This window comes from Pimephales promelas, chromosome 6 (genome assembly GCF_988280905.1).
Source record: "Pimephales promelas chromosome 6, fPimPro1.hap1.1, whole genome shotgun sequence".
Taxonomy (NCBI): domain Eukaryota; kingdom Metazoa; phylum Chordata; class Actinopteri; order Cypriniformes; family Leuciscidae; genus Pimephales; species Pimephales promelas.
In genome coordinates this window covers 37,349,193-37,366,041 of record NC_142774.1, presented here as the reverse complement: position 1 = coordinate 37,366,041, position 16,849 = coordinate 37,349,193, and the positions used below count along the sequence as shown (strand labels likewise).

At 37.5% G+C, this 16,849-nt stretch overlaps 1 long non-coding RNA gene across 2 annotated transcripts in view; it reads left to right on the top strand.

The window, feature by feature from the left end:
• LOC120460554 (uncharacterized) overlaps nt 1-16,849 on the top strand; it is a 107,159-nt gene that overhangs the window by 22,048 nt on the left and 68,262 nt on the right. Inside the window, exon 2 of one of the 2 annotated variants that reach the window (XR_016169039.1) lies at nt 11,844-11,970. The exons of the other annotated variant lie outside the window; for it this stretch is intronic. This is a non-coding gene — a long non-coding RNA (uncharacterized LOC120460554). The remainder of the gene's footprint in view (nt 1-11,843; nt 11,971-16,849) is intronic. 2 annotated transcript variants of the gene reach the window in all.

Here is a 16,849-nt window from a genome sequence, read left to right as displayed (position 1 = left end):
AAACTTACAGCAGCTTTAGCTGAAACACTTTTCTGGGAAAAAAAAAAAAAAAAATCATTAGATCCAGTTTAGGTTCAGTCATATTAAGAACACCCCCCCCCCCTTTTTTTTTTTCGTCAATTTTCCAATTTCCCCCCAGACATCTCACATCCCCATAGCATATCCTAAAAAGGTTTTCCTTTCTGGCTTGATAAAGCTTGATAAAAATGATCATTCTAGAAGAAAATTTCAAATGGCACTTAGAGGCTTTTGCATCTGAACTCTTCATATCTCCTAACCCTATCACAGAAAACATTCTCATTTTTTTTTTGTATGTCATTGTTGGACAGAATACGCATATTTTATGTGGATTCGAATTTATGGCTGTACGAGTCTGGCTAGTGAATGATTATTATGTCAAACTGCACTGGAATCAAATGTGTGTCACTTAAGAAGCTGTATTTCAATTACAAAGCTGCCTTAGAGGGTAGACAATGAGACATCGTATAATATAGTACATTAATTCCCTTCTCTCGCTACAGATTCCCTGAATGATCGTTCGCTGCATCAGCAGAGGTTTTCCCTCGAAGGCCTACAGCCTAAGTAATGGGACAGAATGTCACAGGATTTACGACACCTTGATTTGGGCACCTAAAAGTGAAAGTGAACCGTGTTTTAGTTTCCTAGTTTTCTTGAATGATACTCTATTATTTGTTTTCAAACAGTGTTTTTTTTTTTTTTATCCCTCATCTCTCTCCTTATTCTTTGCTGATGGCAGATGAGCCATATGTTCAATGGCTACAAGGCAGGATTTTGATTTTGATTTTATTTGTAAAATCTTTGTCTCACTAGTACCGTAGTTATTAAAATCAGTGTTTTGGGTCACTGTAAAAAAATTAAATAAATAACAATTTAAAAATGTTAAGTTTACTCAAATCAAATTTCCAAGTTGTCACTTGAAATTTGACTAAATTCAGAGTTTGTGGTTTTAAGGCAGCACAAACACTTATGCCTGGTTCAGATTACACAAATTTTTTGTCTGTTACGATAGTCACGGTGTCAGATTATGCGATTTTGACTCTTAAAATCTTGTCGTGTCGTGGACAAGGCACATGCTTCCTGACCAGTCATCGTGTGCCTTTAACGAGGCGCGCGTGATGTCATCAAGAAGCCGAAACTAGTAGCGAGTGACTTCCGGAAACAAACGTTAGATGAAGCGGTGAGCGTTGTATTGGTTGTCTTGTGTTCAGAAAAAAGTAAAAAAAGAAAGAAAACCCGACAATGGACACGTTCCTGGATTGCTCGAAGAGGACAGTATGGGCTGTCAATCCTCCAAAGAGAACTTGAGGTAAAATATTGTTTTCTTATATATTTTTACTTTTAGCACCATCGTCTCTCTTTCGTTTCGCCATTTTTGAAAGTTGTGTACGGAAAAGCTTGTGCTCCTATTGGTCAACCTCATCCATGTGACGGAACCCGTCGTGGACGACCGTAAAAAAAAAATTAAATGCTAGTCTTTTTGTCGTGATGTCGTGAAGCATCGCAGTCACGACGTAGGTTGTCACCCACTATGACAGACACTATACGATCGAATCTTGTGTCCCGACGCCCGTTGACGTTTACGAATCCCCACGACACCCTACGTCAAACGGATCGTGCCAAAATCGGGCTAAAATCGTGTAATCTGAACCAGGCATTATTTTCAGTTGAAACTAATGTACTATCGTAACTTTGATTTTTGCTTTATTGATATTAGAGCCAAACCGATATATCGGTAGACGATATTATCTGCCGATATTAGGCATTTTCAAAACTATCGGTATCGGCAGTTATAATGGCCGATAAATTAATATTTCAAAAATAAAAATAAAACGGACAAAACACGCTTGAACCACGTCATGAGTGTTGGAGTTGTATAGTTTGTCCACCAGAGGGCACTCTACACCATTGCTGTTGGCAACACTCGTTGAGTTGGTCACGATACATACAGTGCTTGAATTATAACAATTAAAAGAACATCCCCATCAGTTCTCTTAACTCAAATAAGCATGAAACAATTTGTGCCTATCATGTCCAGTTTTACTGCTGTTAAATAAGCCGAGAGTGAAGCGGAATTAGCTAGTAATAGTTAAGTTACGTTGTTACAGTGTAGTTGACTGACTGTCCTTTTAACTTTTGACAATGTGATTGAAGTATTTCTTTAACAGCGCGTGACAGTTATAGCAATTGGCCTGTTGTATTGAAAATGTATGTTTTATAATTAGCAGTATGACATAATCCATTGCTAAATTATGGCTCATCGTAGACTAGCTAATAAAGCTATGCCACCATCATCAGTCTGTTCTGTTGTGACAATAAAAGAAACAAGTTTCTTTTTAAAATGCATTATATTATTTTAGTTAAAACTCATAAATAACTACAAATAACTGATGTTAGGGAAATCTGTTAATGTTTTGTTGCACGTTTCTGAAAAAAAAAAATATATATATATCGGCCGATATATCGGAATATCGGATTTTAAAACCAAAAAATATTTGTATCGGTATCGTCCTTCAAAATCCTTTATCGGTCTGGCTTTTATTGATATTGATAGTATGGCACAAATGCTCTTGACTGAGCTTAGCTTGTATCGAACCCATACTGTATGTCCTTTTGTATCAGGGCACCTGTAGATGAAGAACAAAGTCGATCTGTTTTACGGTCAAATAAATAACAAAACAGGCATTTGTTCAGGTGAATTAGCTTTGCTATTGAATAAAACATGGAACCTCCACTTTATTCAATGACAAATCCAGCATTCTTGATGCTTACCTAGCTTTAAAATTTTTGAAAGGTAATAGATACTAATCTCCCAAGAGAAGATGTTTTCTACAGACACAATCATATTTACCGTCTTATATTACTTTTATTCTGTGCGGCTGTGACCTTATCAATCATTATTACCTGATCAAGTCTGATGTATCAGATGCAACCACAGACTATGACTGCGAGATTTATGTATACGGGCATTTTTGTGTAGCTGTCATGCTCTTTGGCTTCGGATGTTATGCACCTCCTGTACTCCACTTAGATGGCCAGCTTGCTGTGATTTAAAGTGGTTATTAGAAATGTCTGTCCTTTATTATTACACAATACTTATGGGCCTCATACCATTCTCATAAGGTATTTTATGATGGGGTTAATGGACAGTCCTATGCAGCCAGGTTTCTAATGGTCACGGACAGTTATCTGTTGTGTTTCTAATTTTGAAAAACATTCCCGTTTTATTAAGTTTCTAGCTGTGATGAATGTTGTCTGGCCTTTTTGCCAAGTGGACCACAGAGATTTGTGTTGAGTGCTCGAAAAAGCATTAAGATAAATCATGTAATGCATTGTTTTGTGCTTTCCTCCAATCAAACCCAGACTACAGCTGATGCTTCCTCTTCTGTTTATTACAAACAAAGGTAATGCACGGTTTATGCGAACTAGCCCAGTCGTTTTGCACGATCCACCTTCTTTATGGTAGGGGCAATAGCCGTTGGCAATCACAGTGAAAGGCAACATTTCATGCTCCGGTGGCCTGAGTGGGACAAATGAGGGTGACATTGAACCCAACCGGTTTCAAAGCCTCATTAAGCTGAAATGTGTGTTCTGTGTCCAAGACCCTTATTTCCCTACTCCAATACAATATTCCATTATAATTCCAATCTGATGTACAGCAATCCTTTAACATTGTAATCAGTCACAATGCCCCCTCCCCAACTGCCATTTTATGCTTTGATTGCAAAGTGAATTACAACACAAACTTCATTAGTGACCAGACCAATGAGTTTCCTGATAAAAACGCACATTACTAATATGTATGTATTGTACGTTAATTAATGCCGTTACAGTATAACTATCTATGAAAGGAATAGGAATATCGTTACCCCTGTGAAACAATAGTCAGACAAATCAAATTTTCAACCCTTAAATTTGCCAATCATTCTTACACATTGGGGTCTTTAGCGACCCGGATCTGTTTCTAACATGGATCGCTCTCTAAATAGTTATAAATCATATAAAACTCCATTGATTTTTAATAACAATGAAAAAATAACGAATAAGATGTTTTTTACCATCATCACTCTCAACGTCAGAGCTCATTTTCCGAATATATTCAGCATCTGGTTTATAATCACAATCTCAATTCTCAAAATTATCACTTTCAACATCTCCATAATCAATATTTTTATCACTGTGAGTTTATTTACCAGTATCCTCCTCCTTCAAGTGACAGTGACACTAATATTTGATTGCGTTCGGTACTTGCTCTGCAGTGAATTGCTGGTCCATTTCAAGTTGTTTTATAATACTTGTGTATTATTTTATTGTATGCATGGTAATTGAGTGAAATATCACATCATTGTGTATCCTGCCTTGAGGAATAAAGGCACTTACTGAGTCATCAGAGATTTAATTGTTGCAAGAAAAAAAATATACTTACACTATTACATACTCAGGTCGTTAGTGACCCTATACACTGTTCACAAAAAAAAAAATAGATTAAGTTAATTATAATTTTTCTTGTTAAATTATTTTTAATTAATAGATTGAGGATTACTGAGAAGTCTGAAATAATAAAATTAAAAAAAAAAAATAACAACGAGGGGGAGGGTAATGAATGACGCCCCTAAGATGCTAAATGCTGTTATATTTATATAGCTAGAATATTTTTGTAATACCAGTAGTACAATCAGACGACAAAAGGCATAGTAGATTGACTACTAAATGTTTTTTTTTCAAGTTTTGATAATGTTGATCATTTAGAAATGTGTCAATAAAATATGACAGGAGGCTCTATATATTAAAACAATAAGGTTAAGGGTCAATCTAAGTTTCTTACAGTGATTCACCCAAAATGAAAATTCAGAACCCATAGGCTATGACTTTCTTCTGTGCAGCCAAAAAATTTTACTTTGAAAACGTTCATGCTGGTGTACAGCTAAAATACTGTATATTTAACTTTTGTCAGCTTTATGAAGCGCATATGGACAAATGTTTCAGATTTTCAGTTTGTATGGTGCATTATTGTCCCTGAAAGCCTTTTGAGAGTCATACAAATGAGACAAAGATATGGAATATGGAAATTCACTGAATGGCTTTTTGTTCTCATACAAAACCTTTTGAAAGGTTTAATATGTTCCTCTGGTGTCTTAAGATATCTATTACTTCCATAATAGTTATGCTGCTAATGGATTACTCTGAAAACGTAATATTGACAAATATTTAGTAAGTATAAATTATCAAAACTGCCGGGAGGATGTTTGTTCTCAGTTGCTTTGCTCTTGTCTGCTCATGGCAAATGAGCTATGAATGAAAATGTGAGGTTGTGTGTCGAAACTGAAGCCCCTGGCACACTGATTCCATTGCTTCAATTCACTCCAAATGCTGTCAGCTTTCCACTGGTAATGTGAACGAAGTATATGACTCTTAATAATGATACCGAATTCTGTTTTGCAGTGTGTAATTCATAATGTGCAATGGATTAATTAACATCTAGATGTGAATTAACAAAAGTGCACTTCATTTAGAAATACACTCAAAATGCAAACCCTATCATATGATACGAGGTCTTTAAAAAACCTTTTCCCAAATTTGTTTAAACTGTCTATGTATACCAATGCATAATGTACACCAATGCATAAAAATCTTACATTTGTGTTTGTCATTTCTCATTTCTCATTTCCAGACAGTTGGATTCATTCAGGATGCATTTCTACTTTCCCGATGCTTAATGTTATGTTTATTTCTCCATCAAGCTAGCGTGATTCTGCACTCCACAGTTACAGGTTCCTGAGGGAGACGTTTGGAGGACGCAGATGTGTTCATGCTAGCAAAACCAAATGGGAACACGAGGTCTCTCGGCTACTCTCTACTGACAAACAGCCTAAGGGTCTGAGATATAAAAGGGACTGAGATATAAAAGAAAAGGAAGTGAGATGTGGAATAAGGTATTGCAGTTACAGTAAACATATTTGAACGTAAGACACATTATTTTATTCCAAACATTTATCATATTTGAAATAGTATACACATTCAAGAGGGGAAACAAACTATAAGTCTATTTGTATACATATATATTATTATACATATATTGCATTTAAATAGTCTGGTTCAGTGATTGCTGTTGGCATGCTATTAGTTCCTCTGAAACCCTCTACCTACCCCAGCTCTACCTGCCTAAATCTGCTACTGGATTTATGGAGTATGTCTTTTTATGCGGCAGCGGCATATTCACAGCAGCGTGTCTTTTCTATCTATATTAGTCATAGCAAGTCCATGCTTGCTCTGCAGCAGCAACATCGCAGATCTAATCTGCCAAGTCCAAATACATTAACATTGGCATTTTCTTTAACGTGCACCAACTATTGCGAGCGTTTGTCATGATTAAAGTATATTTGCACTATTAATTTGCCTTAAAAAAGCACCACTCGTTGGCAAAACGTCAAAGGTGTCCATTTAGCACTTTATTTACTACTTATTAATAGTAGCCCTATACACAAAATTAAATTGATTGTTATTAAAATAAACTAATGTCTAAACATCATCACATTGTTTTTTAAAGGACTAGTTCACTTTAAAAGAAAACTTATTTGCTTATAATTTACTCACCCCCATGTCATCCAAGATGTCCATGTCTTTCTTTCTTCAGTCGAAAAGAAATTAAGGTTTTTGATGAAAACATTCCAGGATTTTCTCCATATAATGCACTTCAATGGGAACCGAACTGTTCAAGGTCCAAATGAGAGTTTCAGTGCAGCTTTAAACGACACCAGACGATGAATGAGGGTCTTATCAAGGACCCTTTGAGTCAAGACTCGAAAAAAAAGGTTCATTTTGATGAACGAGTTTGAACAGGAGAGTCACGAACGGTCATCACAGAACAGAGCAAGGCGAGCATTTGAGCTTCTAAAACTTAAACTTTTTTATTTATTTTTGAAATGATCGATCGTTTTGCTTGATAAGACCCTTATTCATCGTCTGGAGTCGTTTAAAGCCCTTTGAAGATGCACAGAAACTCTCATTTGGACCTTGAACCGTTTGGTTCCCATTGAAGTCCATTATATGGAGAAAAACCTGGAATGTTTTCATTAAAAACCTTAATTTCTTTTCGACTGAAGAAAGAAAGATATGTACATCTTGGATGACATGGGGGTGAGTAAATTATCAGCAAATTTTTTTTTTTTTAAAAAAAGGAAACTAATTACTGAAATATTTGGACATTTAATACTTGCACAGGGGTAAGTGGTATTAGCCGACATTAATGTGCATTGATTTAAAGCAGCAAGGTGAAGGTGTGTCTTATTTCAATGCCCTTTTAATTCTGAACAGATATGTCTTATTTGGTCTGTAGCCTATTGTTGCTTTAGTCCAGGGGTTCTCAAACATTTTGGTGCCAGGGACCCCTTTCAGGGGAAAAAAAATTCCAAGGACCCCCCTCATATTTATAACAGTTATTGAGCACAAAGTTAATGTGTGAGCGGCAAATGAAATATTTTTGCACAAAATGAATGGTCTCCACCCAGGGTACTATGCAGGAATTTCTAAATAGCCTACTGAGGTAACGAAAGTGATCTTGCTAGGAATCACTTAGGATCCCTCACTTAGGAATTTTTGATGTTCTTGATCTACACATGTGCATTTTAAGGTGTTTTAAGGCCCCACAATTGGATAACTATAGATTTAGTAGAAGCATGTCAGTCAGTGGCATACATTTTTTTTTTTTTTTTTTTGTCAAGATGTCACGAAACACAATCACATATTCCAATCAGGAATGGCCTTAAAAGAGAAATGTTTCAATAATTAGGCCTATTCTGCACACAAATAAAGCCCATAAGCCTATAAATACAATGATAATGGCATTATGTTTAATAGGTGCGTGCGTTGTTAATTTGAGCTACTGTAATTAGCTAAAAAAACATACAGTATATGTTAAATATATGAATCCATAATGTTAATCTCATGGGCACAGTATGTTTCTATTGACCTGCTTTTTCCTTTGTTAAAGTTGAGCATGATTAATACTTTGCAAACTGATTGTTTCAATCGTTTTTTAAAACTTTTATCTAAAACAGCTGTTTAGTTTGTTAATAAAGGCCTACATCTTATCTCGCACTTTATGACCGTTGACTGAAACGTCGTGCGGGGATTCGCGTCGTGCGGGGAACTTTGAGTTCACTCCGACTCAAACATTTTGACATTGACGAGCTATCGTTGTTAGTCTGCTGAAGCACCTCAGACGAGAAGGTCAGTATCATCGCGATGTGCATCCTTGCAACCTCAGTTGTGGGTACGGCCCTGTCACTATGCACTTTTATTTTGATAATGATCAGACTTCTAATGTCAAATCTACAGTAGCAGTGCTAGAACTGACTATTGTGCGCGCACGCGAGACGCCGGCGCGCAATTACATGGGAATTTTTCCTCAGCAGTGGAAACAGGAATACTCTTATTTATGGTCATAGATAAGACAAGAGTGCATCATCCGAAACGGTAAAGTGTCCATTTTTTTTATTTGTGTATAGGCTACATTATAAATGACTACAAAATGTCATGCCTTTTAAAAATACAGAAAAGAACCGGATGCGGGTTCATGCCGTCTCTCTGTCTCCTTTTCTGGCGCACGTCCCGCAAAATCAACAGCAGCGAATAGTCTACTTGACGCAAAGACATAGATTATCTATCTATAGAAAACTTTAAGTGTCTACTTTGTATTGTTTTATGTTAAATGCTTTATAAAAGTTACTTAGGAATAAACAGCATGTTTTCAGATGATAAAGAAAACATGACTCATAGCATGGAAAAAAACGTTAGGTTGTAAATTATTTCGCGGACCCCCTGGCTTTAGCTCGCGGACCCCCAGGGGTCCGCGGACCCCACTTTGAGAACCACTGCTTTAGTCAGATGTACTTGTTCTTAAATTCATTTTTGAGCTTCACAAAGACTTGACAGGAGTAGAAACACTGGCTATAACTTTGCACAGACAACTTAAGTAAGTGATTTCAATGTGTTTTTTTTTTTTCCAAAGAGTATATTTTGGTGAAATGTATTGCCCAATAGACTGAATTGAAAGCCTCATACAGGTTTGGACAGTGTTTATGAAGATCCTTTGCCATTTGCTTCACTGGAGTCATTCTGACATTACATTGGCAATGATGGCAAATGCTATACACTCACCTCTCTGTGTCAGGTCTCCAGACATGGTCAGTAAACGAGGGCAGAATCAAGCCTGTGGAGAGTGTTCACATTCTCCCACTGAGAGCAAAGAGCATTCACACAGTGTTGATTTGTTAGTCACAGCAGGCGTATCACAGCCTGTTATGCACAGACAGCAGGGCTTCTGTCTGGATCTGGAAATATGGAAAGCACTTCAAATTTCTGGAGCACAGATAATTGTGTTGCCTCTAACAGGTTAACAGGTTGATGTGACAGGTTCTCTCCTCGCCGATATAATGGCCGGCAAGAGCTATATCCTCATTGTTGGGGTTTAAAAAACAATGAATATTTAGTAGTATAATTGATTTGACTGCACTGACACTATCAGATAAGAATACAACTTTAAATGAATTTAGATTGTTGTCTGTAGAGCTGCTTTTTTTCATAATTCATGACCTTTGGTACACTGACACTGTTAATGAACTGACTTAAATCAACATTGAACTGACTTGAGCTACTGACACTATTGAGCTTCTTTTTTGGTGAACTTGCTCCATAGTTGATAAACTTTGCACTGTTGTTGAACTGAATTAAACTATTGTCCTCTGTAGAGATGGTTTACTGATGAATTATTATGGTAGTTAACGCTATATTTTACTGTGATGCTTCTTTAAAACAATCTGTATAGTATAAATAAATGTGATATGGCTTGTGTCATATTGTGGTTTCCACCCATCGTCTTTAAACAACTGCAACTGCCAATGATTCTTTAATTATTCAGGACCTTGTAAATGTCCCCACTGGCCACTCTGTAAGGTTCACAAGCTCATAGACTAAACTACAGTATTTAGTCACGGTGATTTTTTTCGACTGTGAGCCAGCACTGGATTCCTGCCCGCCTTCTCCATAAGAGAGGCACTTCAAACTGATCTCTGCTATTTGCTCACTTGACAGTTTAATGACAGTGTTTAGGACCAGAGCTAGGACAAATACAAAGGAAATATTTTCATTTGAACATATATTTTCACTATTGTAATTAAAGGTGACCAAACAGAATTAGATTGTTTAAAAATGGCAGAGCCAACAAGCCGAAGAGTCCGATCGACACTGCAGGCTTTAGAGACCAAGGCAACGCCGCAGGGATGATTAGTCGAGGTGAAGCCAGGGCGCTTGGGGCTGGAGGGAAGGTTGGGGTCGAAGGCCCGGAAGTCCATGCTGCAGGCAAAGCGATGACTGAAGGGCTGAAGAAGCCCGGTGGAGCCATCTGGCTGAGGTGGAGTGATGGGCACGGAGGTTCTAGATGGAGCAAAGGGTTGGACTGTCTAGGGTTGGACTGGCAAACACTCAGGCACAAAGCAGCAAACAGGTAAGGTGGGAGGAGAGGAAATGCAGACAGGGCTGAAGGACTAGGAAGTGCAGACAGGCATTCACATAACGTATTTCCTAGCTGATACAGGACAGACTTATGTCTCAGGAACGGCGCTCTTGGTCGACACAGAACAGACACAGGTGGTGGGAGTGGGAGGCATGGCGGAAACAAAGACGTCAACAATTCAGTATTGAGTGTATGAGACAGGCGAGGTGCAGGCTGGCAAAACAGTCACTCTCAAAATCAGTAAGGAGCTCATAGTCCAGAATAGGAACGTCACGGTACCAAAATTCCAGTAGTCGGTACCGATACCATTAAAATTTTGCGGTTCTCGGTACCACAGCAAAATCAGTTTGAACTATTTTTCCAATTTATTTAACTATTTTTTAAAAAAAATATTTATGACGTTAAATTTATGAAAGCATTGTAGGCGACATGCTGTTTAAACGGAAATATTGATGATATTGAGAAATAGCCTATTGCTTAAAATATGAAGTGAAAAAATAAGCAACCTTCTATTCACACATTATTAATATAATTAATATTTAATTAATGGTGACATAGTTAAATCTATTGTAGAGTAGCCTAATATAATTAGTTCTGTCAATTTCTTTAAGTTAAACCAAACTTTTATTTTGACGGGTTGCCATGAAGTGAGTTGAGTTTCTGTGCATGTAATGTGACGGTAGTGTTACTCAAATGAAACGGTAAAATGCTCATGAAGTGATTCTCGGACATGAATTGAATCATGAATCATCATCATATCGTGAGGCAGTAGAGTCTGAAAGCAGCGCGAGCGTCACTCGTGCTTCAGTGTGTGTGTGAGGTAACTTTTAATGAAACCGCCAGTCTGCGTCGTTCATTCACACAGAGACAAGCAGAACATGCAGGGTTAATATTTAAATAGTCGTTTTGCAGTTTAATATACACATACACCACATCAGTATCGCCGCCGGTCGCCATGTCTCAGCGTTTTCATGAAGATGAAGCAACTTCACGCCCTTCATGCATGCGCATCCAGAACCGGATTTGACCGGTAACGTTTAAAAAGTGCTAGTACCGACTTGGTACCGGAGTACCGAATATTTGGACAACATTAGTCCAGAACTTTTTCTTAGAAAGGGGCAGGGCTCCATTCCAACCTCTTACTCTTCCACAGAGACAAGTGATATTGCCGGCTCATGTACCTGGTCAGAACTGATTTGCTCAGGGTCTGGGGCTCCGCTTTTGTATCATGGCTCAGTGTCTGTGGTGGGCTCTGGTTTCTTGGTCACTGGTGGCTGTGGATGGTTCACCTTGTTCCTGCTCACTCTCACAGATGGTGAAGGGGGAACTGTTGTGGAGGAGTGCCCAGTCTTCATACTCCTTGAACGTCCCTTGATGACCGTCATCATAATGAAGGAGATGGTACAAGAATGCTCGCCTGTGTCTGTTACCAGTGTTCGGTAAGTTACTCTAAAAAAGTAATTACAAGTTACTAATTACCTCTTCAACAGTGTAATTAGATTACTGTACTAATTACTCTCTCTCTCTCTCTAAAAAGTATTTAATTACTTTTAATTAATTACTTTCAAAATCCCTTATCAATCTCAATCAGCTGAATAATACAAGGATAGATATATGAATCTGTTTTAATTCTTTCAAATAAATAGCCTACTATAAAATTACATGAATTATCCTTAAACAGACCAAGGTGGAGAATGTTACATTATAAAAACAAAGGCTACTTTTTAACATCAGACAATACATTTTGATGTTAAACCCACTATTGTTTTATGTCTGATCTCATGACATTTCACACTTTTTTCATACATATTTTACAATAATTCATACGAATTTGTACGAGTGCGGTTGTACAATTTAGACACCTCATAAAATGCATACGAATCGCTGTGAGGTCAGATTGATCTGTACACAGTATTTACCTCAATTACATCAGAAGTAACTGTAATTAAATTACAGATAAATGAAGAGTAATCCCTTACTTTACATTTTCAAGGGAAAAGTAATTAAATTACAGTAACTAATTACTTAGTAATTAGTTACACCCAGCGCTGGTCTTTAATACTAAAATATTTGAGAATGGTAATGCTGGTCAGTTCTTCTGTCACCGTTGGTTTAAAATAAAGAGGCATGAAAGGATCTAATAGCAGTGGTTTAAAATTTTATTTAACACATCTTAGGACTAGAAACAAGAACAAACAATAAGTAAAGCATGATGAGAATTGACAATTAACTAAAAGAAACACTGAGTGTAGCCCTCAATCTGGTCATGGGGTTTATACCAGGGACGTGCACAGGAATTTTGAGGGGCAGTTGCTCTGACCTGAAAAAAGGGCACCCCCCCCTCCTCCCCCCCCCCCCTCACGGGCTATATGAAGGAATATATTCAGTTGAATTTGTCACCTTCCAAATTGCCTTATCTAGCCGTGTTTATGTCCAAACGCAATGCCTCATCTTATGGTCTTATTATTATTTATAAAGATTGCAAAATGTCAGAGATGAGACAAATGAGCAAAAGAGTTCCTCATATTGTTGTTTATTGTTTTTTTTTAAATATTATTATTTATTTATTTATTCGAAAAGAAATAATCTGGATTGAATGGAAAAACTCGAAAAAATAAAAAACGCTTAGATTTCGGGAAAAAATACAATCCTTTTTTGCCAATCCTGACCTCCCCCTGCATGGGGCCCTAAGCAAAATTCTGCTAAGGGGCCCTCTACCTGATCTGTGATGCCGTGAGCCATGTAAACCATTTGCCATTGCCACTCAATACCGCCCATACAATCCTCCCTCCTTTAAACAAAACAGTCAAAGAACAAGTACAACAATATAGAACAGAATGAGGTTCAAACAAACAATATTTACTGAATAAAGCATTTTTATAGAATGTTAAGATAACAAGTGAATATTAACGTAAACATAAATAAGAAGAAAATAATAAAGTACAACCCTGAACTTTAGCTTTTGGGATTAACTTTGGTTCTCTCTACAGCCAGGGTATTTTCAGAATCAGTAGCCTATGATTTTTATTTATTTATTTTTTTTATGCATGTTGAAGCAAATCTTGATTTATTGTTATTTACTGAGGGATTTGCATTCATATTGACCAGAATGTCCAGCTAATCATCATTTTAAATTCAATATAGCCTATAAATCAATAGTCAATCAATGTCAAATTGCCAATACATTGGTTTCTATCTTGCATAATTAGTGCAGTTGTTTAGAGTTTTTAACTAAACTGAGACTAGATAATCAGTGTCTTTATAATGTGTACTTTGATTGGGAGTGCCATCATTCACATATTGTACAGTATTTCTGGTCTCCACATTTCTGCTTGAAAAATGCGAGTTTCATTTCGTGCACGCGCATATGAACGCAACACACACGACGCGGTTATGTTTTCCGAGCTGCAGTAAACAAACACTGTTGTTGCACTTTGTCGTTTATCAAAAACAAAACGTAATAAATAATGGTATTTTACTCTCACTTTTGTCAGGCAAAAAGTGATGCAAGAGATGCACTGCCTGCCCAGATAGGTTAGCAAGACCAAAAACCATCAAACTTTGCTGACATCAAACTAGAGAGGAGAGAACACATGTTTACCTGACCTGCTGGTCCCGCAATTCACTCTCATGTTTTTCTTCTTCCTCTTTTCGTGACGAGAAGGATAGTTTCGCTTCATTTTGTCATGGACTTCGTACACATTAATTAGCGCGCGACACGAGATGGAGGCGCGGCCTGAGTAATTTGCGGTGCCTTACCATACACACCGGTCGCGTGCAGTCTATGGTCGCGTGCGGCACTGCAGCCACGTAAACAGTTTGACTTTCACTTTCAGTGCCCGAATGGAAGTGAATGAGGCTTTGCGATTTTTATATTATTTTTTTGTCTAGGCCTACGTGAAATTCTCCATTGTACGATTTTTTTTTTTCCTCGGAAGGGCAACCTGAGTCGAGAAGGGCATATGGGCAGTTGCCCGGGCAACCTGAGCAACCCCCCTGTGCACGTCCCTGGTTTATACTACCCCAATCGAATTTTACTATATATAAAAAAAGACAGCCCGGTCTCATCCCAAGACGTCATATAACTGACGTTTTGGGACGTCTTTTGACCATACGTCAATATTCGCCTTTTTAGGGCCCCCTTAAACGTCGGTAGATGAGGTTATGGGATCCTAACTCTACCCCATACCTAAACCTAACCCTAAACCTAACCCGTCACCTAACTGACGTTAAAGGTAAAGCGTCAGTTGTATGACGGCCCGGGATCGCCATCTACCGACGTTTAAAGGGGCCCTAAAAAGGCGGATATTGACGTATGGTCAAAATACGTCCCAAAACGTCAGTTGTATGACTTTTTGGGATGAGACTGTGTTAAAAAAGAAGGTTCCATTCATCTGGAATAAGATTTTGTGTCTTTTCATACATTATCTATCTGTACACACACAAAAACTGGAGGTAAGTAAGGTATATAAAAAAAAAATGTTTACACTTCTGTCTTCGGGGTCAATATGACCCCCCCCCCCCCATTGAAATGAATGGGAAATGTGAGAAAAAAACAAAAAAACAAACAAATATAGTTTCTTCATGAGTCAAAAAAAGAAGAAAATTTTTACACAGAAGGCCTAGTACTAGAGCATAAATGCAATGTATCATAAAAAATAATATTTCATATGCAAGCTAATAGTGTAGGCCTAGTTGAGGAATTGTGTGGTATATGGATACAAAATTACTTTATATCTCCAAAAACAGCATTAATGAATAGATGAGAAGTAAACAAAAAAAATTATATATTATTTGTATGATTAAACATGTATATTTTTTGTACAATTACTCAATCAATTGTTGGGGTCGTATAGACCCGAAACCCAGAATTGTAAACATGAAACGAAGACCATTTGAAGGTTAAATAGAACAAACAAACCAATCAACAACATGAATCACAGGTGTAAATGATAATCAAACAATGAGTAATCAATCAAACTCAAACACGGGAAACAGAACTAAACATGAGCAAAACCCACACAAACAGAAACAAAACCCTGATTATCCCATACAGTGGAAAATATTCTTAATAAAGAATTAATAGATCCAATAGTCTCCAGATTTTGACTGGTAGTGGTAGTGCATGTGCATGTTTTTGGTCTTTGCATAAATTCAAGATTCGGTCTGCGCTGTTTTGATTAGTGTACATGTCACCTATTTGTACATATACCAAATATGGCAAGACAAGTTGTTTATATAAGGCTGGGGAAATGTTGGTGCTTTAAGGAATGGGCTACCAGTCTGTTAAAAGACAACAAGTGGTGCAAAGGAGAGAAAAAAAGAGGAATTTAAAAGAAAATCACTTGAAACACTTAAATGGATTACTCTTCAGGGCCTGACTCAACATGGCTGGAACGGTGGATAAGCTTGGTGCAGATGTGACTTAACATGCAAACAAAGTCCAAGGATTATTTGAATAATGTGCACAAGTTAGAGGTGTAATTTTTTTTAGCAGAACATCCAGCTCAATGTCAAAGCAGTCCCTCTTGTTTTATAGCTATGGTTACGCTGACCAGTGGCCAATCAATTTGCTTAACACAACAAAAACATTTGCAATCAGTCAGTGCCAGATTTGGTGGGTACTGGCTGTTGAACTGAGTGATGGGAAAATTCAGAGGAAGAGAGAGCTTGGGGAATGCAGTCGTCTTCTCTGCATGCTTGTCTTTTTTTCGTCCCTGCCTTTCATTCTCTCTGTTCTGAGTGTTTTCTTTCCCCCAGGCCACCCCTCTTCCTCCCTGCATCTGATGTCTTTAAAGTCAGTTCGTGACAGGTTCACTCTGGTTCATTTAGAAAGTCTTAGCAATAATAGATTCTGTTTAACTGAACAAACTCGTTAAGTAAATGTACTTGTATGAATTACAGTTAATAAATATAATATATGCACACGCATACACACAATGGCCATTGTTGCAACTGCTCATTAACGCCAATCACATGGCAACAACATGGTCAAGATGTTCTGCTGAATTTCAAACTAAGCATTATAATGGGAAAGAAAGGTGATTTAAGTGACTTTGAATGTGTTGTTGGTGCCAGACGGGCAGGGGTGCGTTTCCCGAAAGTATTGCTAGCTAGCTATGGTCGGAAGTTCTGTCGTTATCAGCATAGCTCAACGAGTCGGTGTTTCCGGAAACAATCGTTCTAACGAACATTCGCAAACAGCATCGCAAAGTTGTGTAGTTTGAACGACAGCTCTCGACCTGTGGTTAGAGGCATAGTTTCTATATTGCATCACATTTGGATGTAATAAATCCATATCTTGATCAAAATAAGCAA